The sequence below is a fragment of the Macaca nemestrina genome, chromosome 1 (genome assembly GCF_043159975.1).
Source record: "Macaca nemestrina isolate mMacNem1 chromosome 1, mMacNem.hap1, whole genome shotgun sequence".
NCBI classification, from domain to species: domain Eukaryota; kingdom Metazoa; phylum Chordata; class Mammalia; order Primates; family Cercopithecidae; genus Macaca; species Macaca nemestrina.
Genome location: NC_092125.1, coordinates 2,582,305 through 2,593,083, shown reverse-complemented (window position 1 = coordinate 2,593,083; position 10,779 = coordinate 2,582,305). Strand labels below are relative to the sequence as shown.

The 10,779-nt window shown below is 41.7% G+C and overlaps 1 protein-coding gene across 5 annotated transcripts in view; it reads left to right on the top strand.

The window, feature by feature from the left end:
- The first annotated feature begins 65 nt into the window (after window positions 1–65).
- LOC105474707 (consortin, connexin sorting protein) overlaps window positions 66–10,779 on the top strand; it is a 114,879-nt gene continuing 104,165 nt past the window's right edge. For 2 of the 5 annotated variants that reach the window (XM_011729528.3, XM_011729529.3), the window contains exon 1: window positions 71–375. The gene's annotated coding sequence lies outside the window, so the exon portion shown is untranslated. Of the gene's footprint in view, window positions 503–3,709; window positions 3,801–10,779 lie in introns of all 5 variants that reach the window. The other 3 variants (XM_011729530.3, XR_982927.3, XM_011729531.3) reach the window with 3 other exon arrangements.

Genomic DNA, 10,779 nt, shown 5'->3' with positions numbered 1-10,779 from the left:
CCCTCGGCTTTTCTCCCTCACTTCCGCTTCCGCCTCGGCTCAGCCGCCCAAGGATTGTGAGTGGACCGTTGAGGAGAGCGACAGACCATCCGGTTGGTGTCCGGACTCGCACTCTATGGTTGTCCGCGCTCTGCTCTTCCTCTCTAGCCGCCAGTGCTCTATGCTCCGCGGTCGCGGGCGGCCAGCCTCCAGCCGGCCAGCCGCGAGGGGTGCGCAGAGGGAGGCGGGGCGGAAAGGCGAGAGGTGTCTCCTCCACCGGAGCCACGGGAGACCCGAGCAAGCTCCGTGACAGCACGTCGGCCGCCATGTCGCCGAGTGGGGCTGGAAACAGACCCGGCGCCCAGCGGTAGCCCTCCTTGCGCCTCCGATTCCCAGGTGAGGAGAGGAGGAGCGGGATGCAGGGGCACCCGCCGGCTCCTGGCCGGGATGGAAAGGCTTTCGGAAGCCCCTCGCTGCTCCCCCTGCGCTGTCCTCCTCCAGCCGCGCTGCCTCTGCCCTCCCGGTGAGGTGTAGCCCGGTCCCCTCACCTCCTCCGCCTCTCAGGTCGCCTGTTTTCCTCTCCTTTCTCAGCTGCTGTGGGTCTCCTATTGCTGCGCGTCGCGCCAATTTCTCTCTCCCTGGGGGACTAGCGCCAGAAGTCGTTCCTCGCCCGGCTCCTGGAGGAGCCTGCGGCTTCCACGGTCTCCATTCCTGTCTGTTCCGTGGCCCACAGCCCGCTCTCCCCACCCTGGTGGATGGTTTTCATTCCCTCCCCACACCTGGTCCCCCCCATCACCACCACTTTGGTTGTCGAGAACCGCCTGGTGTCTCCCTTCCTTTCCTCTCTCTGGGCCAATATTTTTCTTAATTTTTTCAGTTTGTGTGTTTGAAAGACTTAAGATTAAAAATGAAGAATTAAAAGCTTACAGTTCCTTTCTCAGCTTAACAAGATTAACACTTTAGGATGCTTACTTTATTCCTTATGTAAACTTAGTCAAACACATCCTACTGTGGAATGCGATTTAAAAGACCCAATTTTGAAGACTAAAAATAGCATGCTGTAATGGAAATTTTGGCAGTCTTTTTTTTTTTTTTTTTTTTTAACCTATTGGGCAATGTTAGAAGACACGGTTCTTTGAGAGTGTTTTCGGTGTTTCAGGATCAAACTTAGAAAGAGCTTTTACCCATTATCCTTACCACCAAGGCAAGAAACGGCAGCCAATCAACTCCGTGTCTCAAAATACGTACAATCCTTTCTGCTTACTCTACTGAGAGCGTAATTGAGTTTGGCATTTAACTGCACAAGGAAAAGGTTCCTAAGGAATGTATCACCTAGCAAATAGTCTGAAGATTATACTCATGAAGCTCAAACGGATAAGGAATTGACAACCAAGTATGACCTTTTGTGGATTATAAATTCGTTAGGACATCGTAGAAAATATCTCATCAACTGTTTGTTGAACAGACTCTGGGGACTCACTCATTGGTCTTAATTTCCTTACATTCTTTTTTCGTATAGTTTTCTCACTGACAATTTTCTAGAAATGACTTTGCATCCCCTGAACCTGTCCCTATTACTGAGCTGCCTCCCCCTCTCCCCTTAAAAAACATTTTCACAGATTCAGAAATACACTTTTTTTTCCCCCTCCAGGACCTGGAGTCCTAGATATTTTTAAATCAGATGAAATAGAGTTATGTCTCTATGGTTCACTCATGGAAATGTGTCGTTGAATTTCTTACTTTTTAAATATACTTTTAAAAAAAATTATGGTGGCTGGGTATGGTAGTTCATGCCTGTAATCCCAGCATTTTGGGAGGCCAAGGTGGGAAGATCACTTGCAGCCGGGAGTTCGAAGCCAGACTGGGCAACATAGACTCTGTCTCTTTAAAAAAAAAAAAAAAAAAAAAGAAAGAAAAAAAAGAAAAATAAAAATAAACACATTGTGGTTTTTTAAAAAAACCGTATGTTAAAATGCACTGTCTTATTTCATAATGTTTGTGAACCAAAGTTGGCCTACTGAGTCCTAGAAAAACTGATGTCATTTTTAATTTTGCTTTTGGGTGTTATATTCTTTTGGTTTTGGGAAGGAGAATTACATTGTAATATTTCCTTTTTACAGTGTTGATGGTTCATTTGTTTGTAATTGAAGGTACTTAAATAATAAAAAGACAGATTTTTGTACATCTTATTTTTTTCTGAGGTCCCAGGTGCTGAGAATGTTGATTTCACCTTAAAGATGAACTTTACCATCAGGATTTAGACATACTTTATTAGAAAAACTCAATTGGTGTGCAGTATTTCCCATCTTTTTTCTTAAGAAGTGTGGTTTTCTATCCCATGCTGTTTGTACCTTTTTGAAGTAATTTTTTTTTTTTTTTTTTTTTTTTTTTTTTTTGAGATGGAGTCTACTCTGTCGCCCAGGCTGGAGTGTAGTGGTGCAATCTCGGCTCACTATATAACCTCCACCTTTCAGGTTCAAGCAGTTTCTCCGGCCTCAGCCTCCCGAGTAGCTGGGATTACAGGCACCTGCCACTATGCCCAGCTAATTTTTGAGTTTTTAGTAGAGACGGGGTTTCACCATGTTGGCCAGGCTGGCCTTGAACTACTGACCTCAGGTGATCCCCCGACCTCGGCCTCCCAAAGTGCTGGGATTACAGGCATGAGCCACCACACCTTTAAAATGGTGCCAAGACAAAGTGATTCTGCTGATGATTTTTTTTATCTCCAAAATTATCTTGTTCTCTCAATTAAGTTGGTAGCAAAGAGAAAATACTTTTGTTCCTGCTCTTTACATTTAAATATATTTATTTATTTGTAAAGGTGGAGTTTCGCTATGTTGCCCAGGCTAGTCTCAAATTCCTGGCCTCAAGCAATCGTCCCGAACCTCAGCCTCCCAAAGCACTGGCATTACAGGCATGAGCCATCACACCCAGCCTCTTTTGGCTTTTAAATGACAGCCGTAATTGGGAAATGCCAAGCGATAGTCCTTGCTTGCTGTCAGAATTGAGGTTGTAGGTCTGTAGCAGCAGTGTTCCATAGAAATACAATGCAAGCCGTATAAGTAATTTGAAATTTTCTAGTAGTGATATTAAGAAAATAAAAAGAAACGGTAAAATTTTAGTAGTATATTTTGTTTAATCTTATGTATGCTATTTTAGCATGAAATCAATTTTAAAAGTTAATGAGCTATTTTACATTATTTCATACTGAATGTTACGTTTCTGAGCAGCACATATGATAGATCCTCACGTGATTTTTAAGCTGTCTTCCTACACGGAGAGTCTGATACTGTGGGGTAAATTAAAAACTCCTCTTCCTGAAGTGCTGTGGTATTCAATTTGAGAAGTTTCTATGCAGGAAGAGAGTTCTAAGTCTCTTCCTCTTAGTGTTTTTGTTTTGTTTTGTTTTGTTTTGTTTGTTTTGAGACCGATTCTCACTCTGTTGCTCAGACTGGAGTGCAGTGGCAGTCCCTGAGCCCTAAACTCCTGGGCTCAAATGATCCTTCCACCTCAACCTCCCAAAGTGTGGAGATTACAGGCGTAGCCACCATGCCCAGCCTCTTTCTCTTAGCGTTGACTGTGTTAACGCTGAGCCCCATGCTTGTTTCGTGAGGCTCATAAGATGAATAGTGTTCAGTCATTTCCTGGCGTGTCATTGTTATTAGTTATTTACATCTACACGTCAACAGTGTGTGAGGCACAGTGTGAGTTTCTGTCTACTAAATTGTAGGGAGAACTTGAGGACCTACAAGAAGATAGAACTTTATTGTGAACAGATAGAGTACCTGTTGTTGCAGAGTTATTTTCTGAATCAGTTTCAGGTAAGGCTAAGAGTTTTATAAATGTGCTTCTTTTTATCCTGGTGTTTCTTATCAAGGGAAAGATCAAATCTTTGAGCAAAATTTAGAAAGGAAGAGAGTAAGTTTTATGGCTGTAGAATGCTGGGAGCCTGAGTAAAGTAAAAGATTAACTTGCTTATGGTGGTTTAGGGAAATTTAAAAGAAAAGATGGCAGTTTTTGTATAAAGCAACTGACATACTGTCTCCATACATGCCTTAAGTTGTTTTTGCAACAAGGGTGGTGATTTACATAGAACCGTCTCTGGTTCAGAGCTGCTGTAACAAAGGTAGCTCTAAAGCCAGTTAACCTCCATGGGGATCACTCAGACCCATCGTTGTTCCTGTCTTGACCTCTGTGCTCTGATAAACTTCCCTAAATACTACTTTAGCTGCAGTGTGTTACGTCCACATCAATAGCAAAATTAGCCTGAAGGCCTAATTAATATTCCGTGTAGTTTAATACAGGAAACATGCCCTCTTCTCAACCTTTATGGTATAAAGAAATTTTAAATTACCTGGTCAGTGAACAAACTCCCTCTGTCAAATATAGTCATGATAGACCTGGCACAATGTAGGGACTGTGGGGAGTGTTAGAGGATCAAAGACAGAATTGGGGAAGGGGTGTAGTTATTGGATGTTGCTTGTTTTGTGAGCGATGTGTGGATGTTCTATAAGAAAATAATAATGTTTTCTTTTAAATTTAAAACTAGATAGCCGTTTATTGGCACCCTTTTAGTTGGATAAAAGAGAAAATACATTGCTTGGTTTCTACAAGTGAGTCTTAGCAAATTTATTGTAGTTATTTTAGGAAGAGTAATTGGTAGTGCAGTAATCTTCAGTTTTTAAAAAACCCTGATAAGGTTTAAATGGGCTTTAAAAGCATTATATGCTTATTGAGAAATTGTAACTTAATATATGTGTGTCTTGATACTATTATGTAACCTTTCCAGTTTAGGGCCTTCAAGATTCACGTGAATACAGGCTTTCCTTTATGTAGCAGTCATTCTCATGGGGGAAATTATATATCCTTTCAGGGAATAATTTTGTTTTTTAAGCATTTGAAATAATTATTTGTAATATTCTTTAAAGAACACATCATTAGCAGAATTCTGAAGTCTTATAATAGCTTGAGATTTCTTAAATTGTTTTTATCCTTTTTGAGACAGCGTCTTGCTCCATCGCCTAGGCTGGAGTGCAGTGGTGCGAGATCTCGACTCACTGCAACCTCCAGCTCCGGGGTTCGAGTGATTCTCCTGCCTCAGCCTCCCGAGTAGCTGGGATTACAGGCGTGTGCCACCACACCCAGCTAATTTTTTGTATTTTTAGTAGAGGCAGAGTTTCACCATGTTGGCCAGGCTGGTTTCAAACTCCTGACCTCAAGTGATCCACCCATCTCGGCCTCCCAAAGTGCTGGGATTAAAGGCATGAGTGAACAAACTCCCTCTGTCAAATATAGTCATGATAGACCTGGCACAATGTAGGGACTGTGGGGAGTGTTAGAGGATCAAAGACAGAATTGGGGAAGCGGTATAGTTATTGGATGTTGCTTGTTTTGTGAGCGATGTGTGGATGTTCTATAAGAAAATAATAATGTTTTCTTTTAAATTTTATTTAAAATTTATCTAAGACTAGATAAACGGCTATCTAGTTTTTATCTTAGTTTTGAGATCCTGCTCTTTAACATTTTGGAGATGGAAACTTTTTGCCATATACCCTCCACCCTTCCATCTCTTAGGACTTCCTGTTTTTCATCATCATTAGCCATGTGGAAAGGAAAGACAGTTTGTGCCTATCAGAATACTGACAAATCAGTATCTTGTCAGTATTTTGTCAAATCTCAAACTAAAATTCCTTTTAGACAGAGAAAAATTCTGAAACAGTAAATGGTAAATTTTGTCACATTTATTTACTTATTTTAGAGATGAGGTCTCACTATGTTGCCCAGATTAGCCTTAAACTCCTGGGCTCAAGTGATCCTCCTGCTGTAGCTTCCTGAGCCGGGACTACAGGCATGTGCCACACTGTCTGGTTAGTCACCCTTCATCGACATTTGGGCATTTGATATTTAAATTGACAGTATCTAGGCAATTATAGAAGTTAATATTATTTTGCAATTGGCATACGTATTAAATTTTCTTATGAGAATAGTTGCCCTGTTTTTTTCCTGGAGAGCCACTGCCTGATTAAATAATTACATATTTTTTTCTATCTTAGCTGCATTTTGAAAACTCAGTGAATTAGTTAACTGTGGTTTTCTAATTTGAATGAAGGTAAAGTAACCTTTAAAAAGACTTTTTGGCCAGTCTCAGCCATGCCTGGGACTCGCGCCTGTAGTCCTGGCTACTCTGGAGGCTGAGGTGGGAGGATCACCTAAGCTCAGGAGGCCAAGGCCGCAGTGAAGCATGACTGCACCACTGTGCTCTGCACTCCAGCCTGGGTGACAGAGTAAGACCCTGTCTCAAAAATGCACAAATACATGAATTAAATAAAGTACTTTTTATGTTACAGAGTTTGAAATAAGTTATTAAAAAATTTGGGAATTTTATAAGATCAAATGCTGCTGTCCTTGAGTATTGGGTAACATACTGCTTATATTTTGATTTTTTTTTTTTTTTTTTTTTGAGACGGAGTCTGGCTCTGTCACCCAGGCTGGAGTGCAGTGGCTGCGATCTCGGCTCACTGCAAGCTCCGCCTCCCGGGTTTACGCCATTCTCCTGTCTCAGCCTCCCGAGTAGCTGGGACTGCAGGCGCCCGCCACCTCGCCCGGCTAGTTTTTTGTATTTTTTAGTAGAGATGGGGTTTCACCGTGTTAGCCAGGATGGTCTCGATCTCCTGACCTCGTGATCCGCCCGTCTCGGCCTCCCAAAGTGCTGGGATTACAGGCTTGAGCCACCGCGCCCGGCCTATTTTGATTTTTTGTAAGCATTGTCTTTGTTCATTATTTTTCTCTTTTGCAGCTGTTAGTATACAACTGAATCTTAAAAATAATTTTTAGATGAACTGAAAAACATTACCTAAGATTTTTCAATGAGGATTTATTTTTGTGAAAATTTGTGTGGTTTATTATTTAAATAGAGATGAGATCTCACTATTTTGCCCAGGCTAGTCCTGAACTCCTCAGCTCAAGTGATCCTCCTGCCTTGGCCTCCCAAGGTACTGGGATTATAGACATGAGCCACCACTCCCAGCCAAAAATGTATTTTATTTGTTGAATAATAAATAGGGGAGTTATTTAGTTTTGTGTTAGGTATGTGGTTTTTCTAATTATTAATTTTTTAGAAAAATAGAAGCAGGGTTTCGCCATGTTGCCCAAGGTGGTCTTGAACTCCTGAGCTCAAGCAGACTGCCTACTTCAGCCTCTCAAAGTGCTGGGATTACAGGTGTGAGTCACCGCGCCAGGCCTGAGTTAATTGTTTTTACCTCATGAAGCAACGAAGAACATTTTAGATTTTTTTTTTCCACTTGTGAAGCATGAAAAAGTTTACTTAGATTGGGTCTTTTAAGAATTCATGTAACAACATGATTTCCTCCCTCAGAGTCAACTCAGATGAAAAGAGGGGTGGACATTTGTGCAAATTATACTGGTTATAATTATTGTGAAATTTAGTTTCCTGGAAAAGTCATTATTGATACCCATTTGTGGCATCTTAATTCAAATTCAGCCATCAGGCTTTATTTTAAATAATTTACACAGTAATCTCTAGATTATTTTTGCTACAAGTATTTTTCTAATTTTGTTGTTCTTTGCCATGCCAGTTAGAGTTATATCTGTAGCATTGGATAAGCACTGTAAAGAGCCAAAATTAGAAGTAATGCCCTTTGTCTTCCGTATTTTAATCATGTAATATATGTTTTGTGACTCGGAAGAGAGAAGATAGTCTGTCTTATTAGTATTACATTTGAGGCCGGGTGCGGTGGCTCAAGCCTGTAATCCCAGCACTTTGGGAGGCCGAGACGGGCGGATCACGAGGTCAGGAGATCGAGACCATCCTGGCGAACACGGTGAAACCCCGTCTCTATTAAAAAGTACAAAAAAAGTAGCTGGGCGAGGTGGCGGGCGCCTGTAGTCCCAGCTACTCGGGAGGCTGAGGCAGGAGAATGGCGTGAACCCGGGAGGCGGAGCTTGCAGTGAGCTGAGATCCGGCCACTGCACTCCAGCCTGGGCGACAGAGCGAGACTCCGTCTCAAAAAAAAAAAAGTATTACATTTGAACTCTCTCTTTTTTTTTTTTTATTATACTTTAATTAAGTTCTAGGGTACATGTGCACAACGTGCAGGTTTGTTACATATGTATACATGTGCCATGTTGGTGTGCAGGACCCGTTAACTCGTCATTTACATTAAGTATATCTCCTAATGCTATCCCCCACCGAACTCTTGTTTTAAAATTAGTATAATAGATCATATATTCACCAAAGCTCATCTTTTCTCTAGCCAGAGAAAGATGTATTTCAAAATAACCTAAAGTAAAATAGTATTTAATTCAAGAAGTTAGTTTTTATTATATCAGGTGACCTCTTGGTTGGTTATAGTTTCATGCATTCTGATGCCTATGGGCTTTTTATCCTTCCTTTCTCACTGTATAGCTGGGGAAAACCTAGGGATTGCCCAGTTTCAGATGCCAACAGAGCTTTAACCTATGTGTCCTTGGCTTGCCTTCCCTGAAGCCTCAAAGAGTATAGCTGTGAGTGCAAAAACCTTATGAGCAGAAATTCTGCTCCAGGAACACGTATCTAGGCTGAGGAAACATATTCTAAGAATATCTGTTTTGTAACTGAAGCTTCCATGTACTTGTGTAATGCTTTGTGTAAAACCATGTACTTTGTATAGCCTTTGCTGGAGAGTTTCCATTTTCCTCCAACTCTTCAGTGTAAGTGAAAAACTGGGTCCAGAATGTCTCTATAGATTATTCTGCCTTCCCTCACCTTTTAGTTTTTTCCATGGAAAGCTGACAGGTCAGAATAGGTCATATTTTATTAGAAACTTGAAAGTGGCAGGGGATAGAAGTGCAAATCTTATTCTTTGCCTCTTTTTTCCTTCTTGATTACAAAGTAATGATGCTCCAAATATTTTTTTAAAAGGTTGTAAATTTTAACTTGAGGAAGACATGGTTATTCAAAAATTAGTGTTTTTTCTTTTCCTTTAAAAAAATTTTTTTTAGAGACAGTGTGTTGCACTATCGCCCAGGTTGCCATCCAGTGGCATGATTGTAGCTCCGTGCAGCCTCAAACTCCTGGACTCAAGCAGTCCTCTCACTTCAACCTCTCTAGTAGCTGGGACTGCAGGTGTGCACCACCATGCCCAGCTAACTTTTTTTTTTAAAGCTTTTTGTAGAGATAGGTCCTCCCTGTGTTGCCCCAGCTGGTCTAGAACTCATGGCTTCCTCCAGGAGCGATCCTCCTGCCTTGGCCTCCCAAAGCACAATACGTGTATTTTTCAGAGGGAATTCTCAGGTTTCATCAGATTTTTCAAGGAGTATGTTACTCAATAAAAGGACAAGAGCCACAGCATCAATTTGACTTAGTTGGTTATTGTATGTCTTTCCTAAATTTATCTTATAAGCAGCTATGGTTTTATAAGGATTCCTATGTAAAAGCATCATTTTTAGTAGTATTTTATTTAAAACAAAAATAATTTAATAGATTATGGGCCAGACCCGGTGGCTCACGCCTGTAATCCCAGCACTTTGGGAGGCCGAGGCGGGCGGATCACGAGGTCAGGAGACTGAGACCATCCTGGCTAACATGGTGAAACCCTGTCTCTACTAAAAATACAAAAAAATTAGCCGGGCATGGTGGTGGGCGCCTGTGGTCCCAGCTACTTGGGAGGCTGAGGCAGGAGAATGGTGTGAACCTGGGAGGTGGAGCTTGCAGTGAGCCGAGATCGCGCCACTGCACTCGAGCCTGGGTAATGGAGGGAGACTCCATCTCAAAAAAAAAAAAAAAGATTATGAAGAAAGTCATGGTGAGTCAAAGAACAAATCTGAACAAATCTTCCTCAAGTATTTTATTTATTTATCTATCTATTTATTTATTTTTGAGATGGAGTCTTGCTCTGTTGCCCAGGCTGGAGTGCGATGGCATGATCTTGGCTCACTGCAGCCTCCGCCTCCTGGGTTCAAGTGATTCTCACCTCAGCCTCCCAAGTAGCTGGGATTACAGGTGCCCGCCACCAAGCCTGGCTAATTTTTGTGCTTTCAGTAGAGATGGGGTTTCAGCATGTTGGCCAGTCTGGTCTTGAACTCCTGACCTCAAGTGATCCCCCTGGCTCGGCCTCCCAAAGTGCTGGGATTACAGGTGTGAGCCACCGCGTCTGGCTCCTCAAGTATTTTTTGCCTTGTATCTTTTATACCTTTAGGAATTACTCTTTATATTTTTCTAGTACCTTGTGGGGTATTTTTTTTTTAAATCATTTGTTCTCTGTGCATTTTCTAGAAAAGTGAATAATTATTGTGGTTGAGTTTTTGCTGCAAGTCCAAAGACTTATTCACAGACCTGGGATTAGGGTAAAGGCAACTGCTGTTTTGTGATGATAAGAATGGGTCCATAGAGAGCTTGATTGTACAGACATGTTCCCTGATGAATAAGGAGTGGGTGAGAAACTGGATACAGGTAGAAAAATTATCCTTGAAGAGTGGATAGAAGCATTCTTCTACTGAGATGGAGGTGGAGCTTCTATTTACTTTTCCAGCTGAGACTCTGTTGAGCCAGGAATGGGTAGGCAGGGGACTGGAGACTGGTGATGAAGGCTGAGAATAGCTCTGGAGGAAGGTCGTCTGTCCAGCATTAAGGTTCCAGCTGAGGTTTCATGGGTACTGCTTTGAGAGAGTTATTCATTTGTGTAGTTGTGATGCTCTTTAGCAATAGATTGCAGATTGACGATAGGAGCAGAAAACGTAGTTAGATTGATCAGGGCTGGTGGTTTATAGGGTGAGTGCAGTAGAAGTGTAAGAAGACTAAGG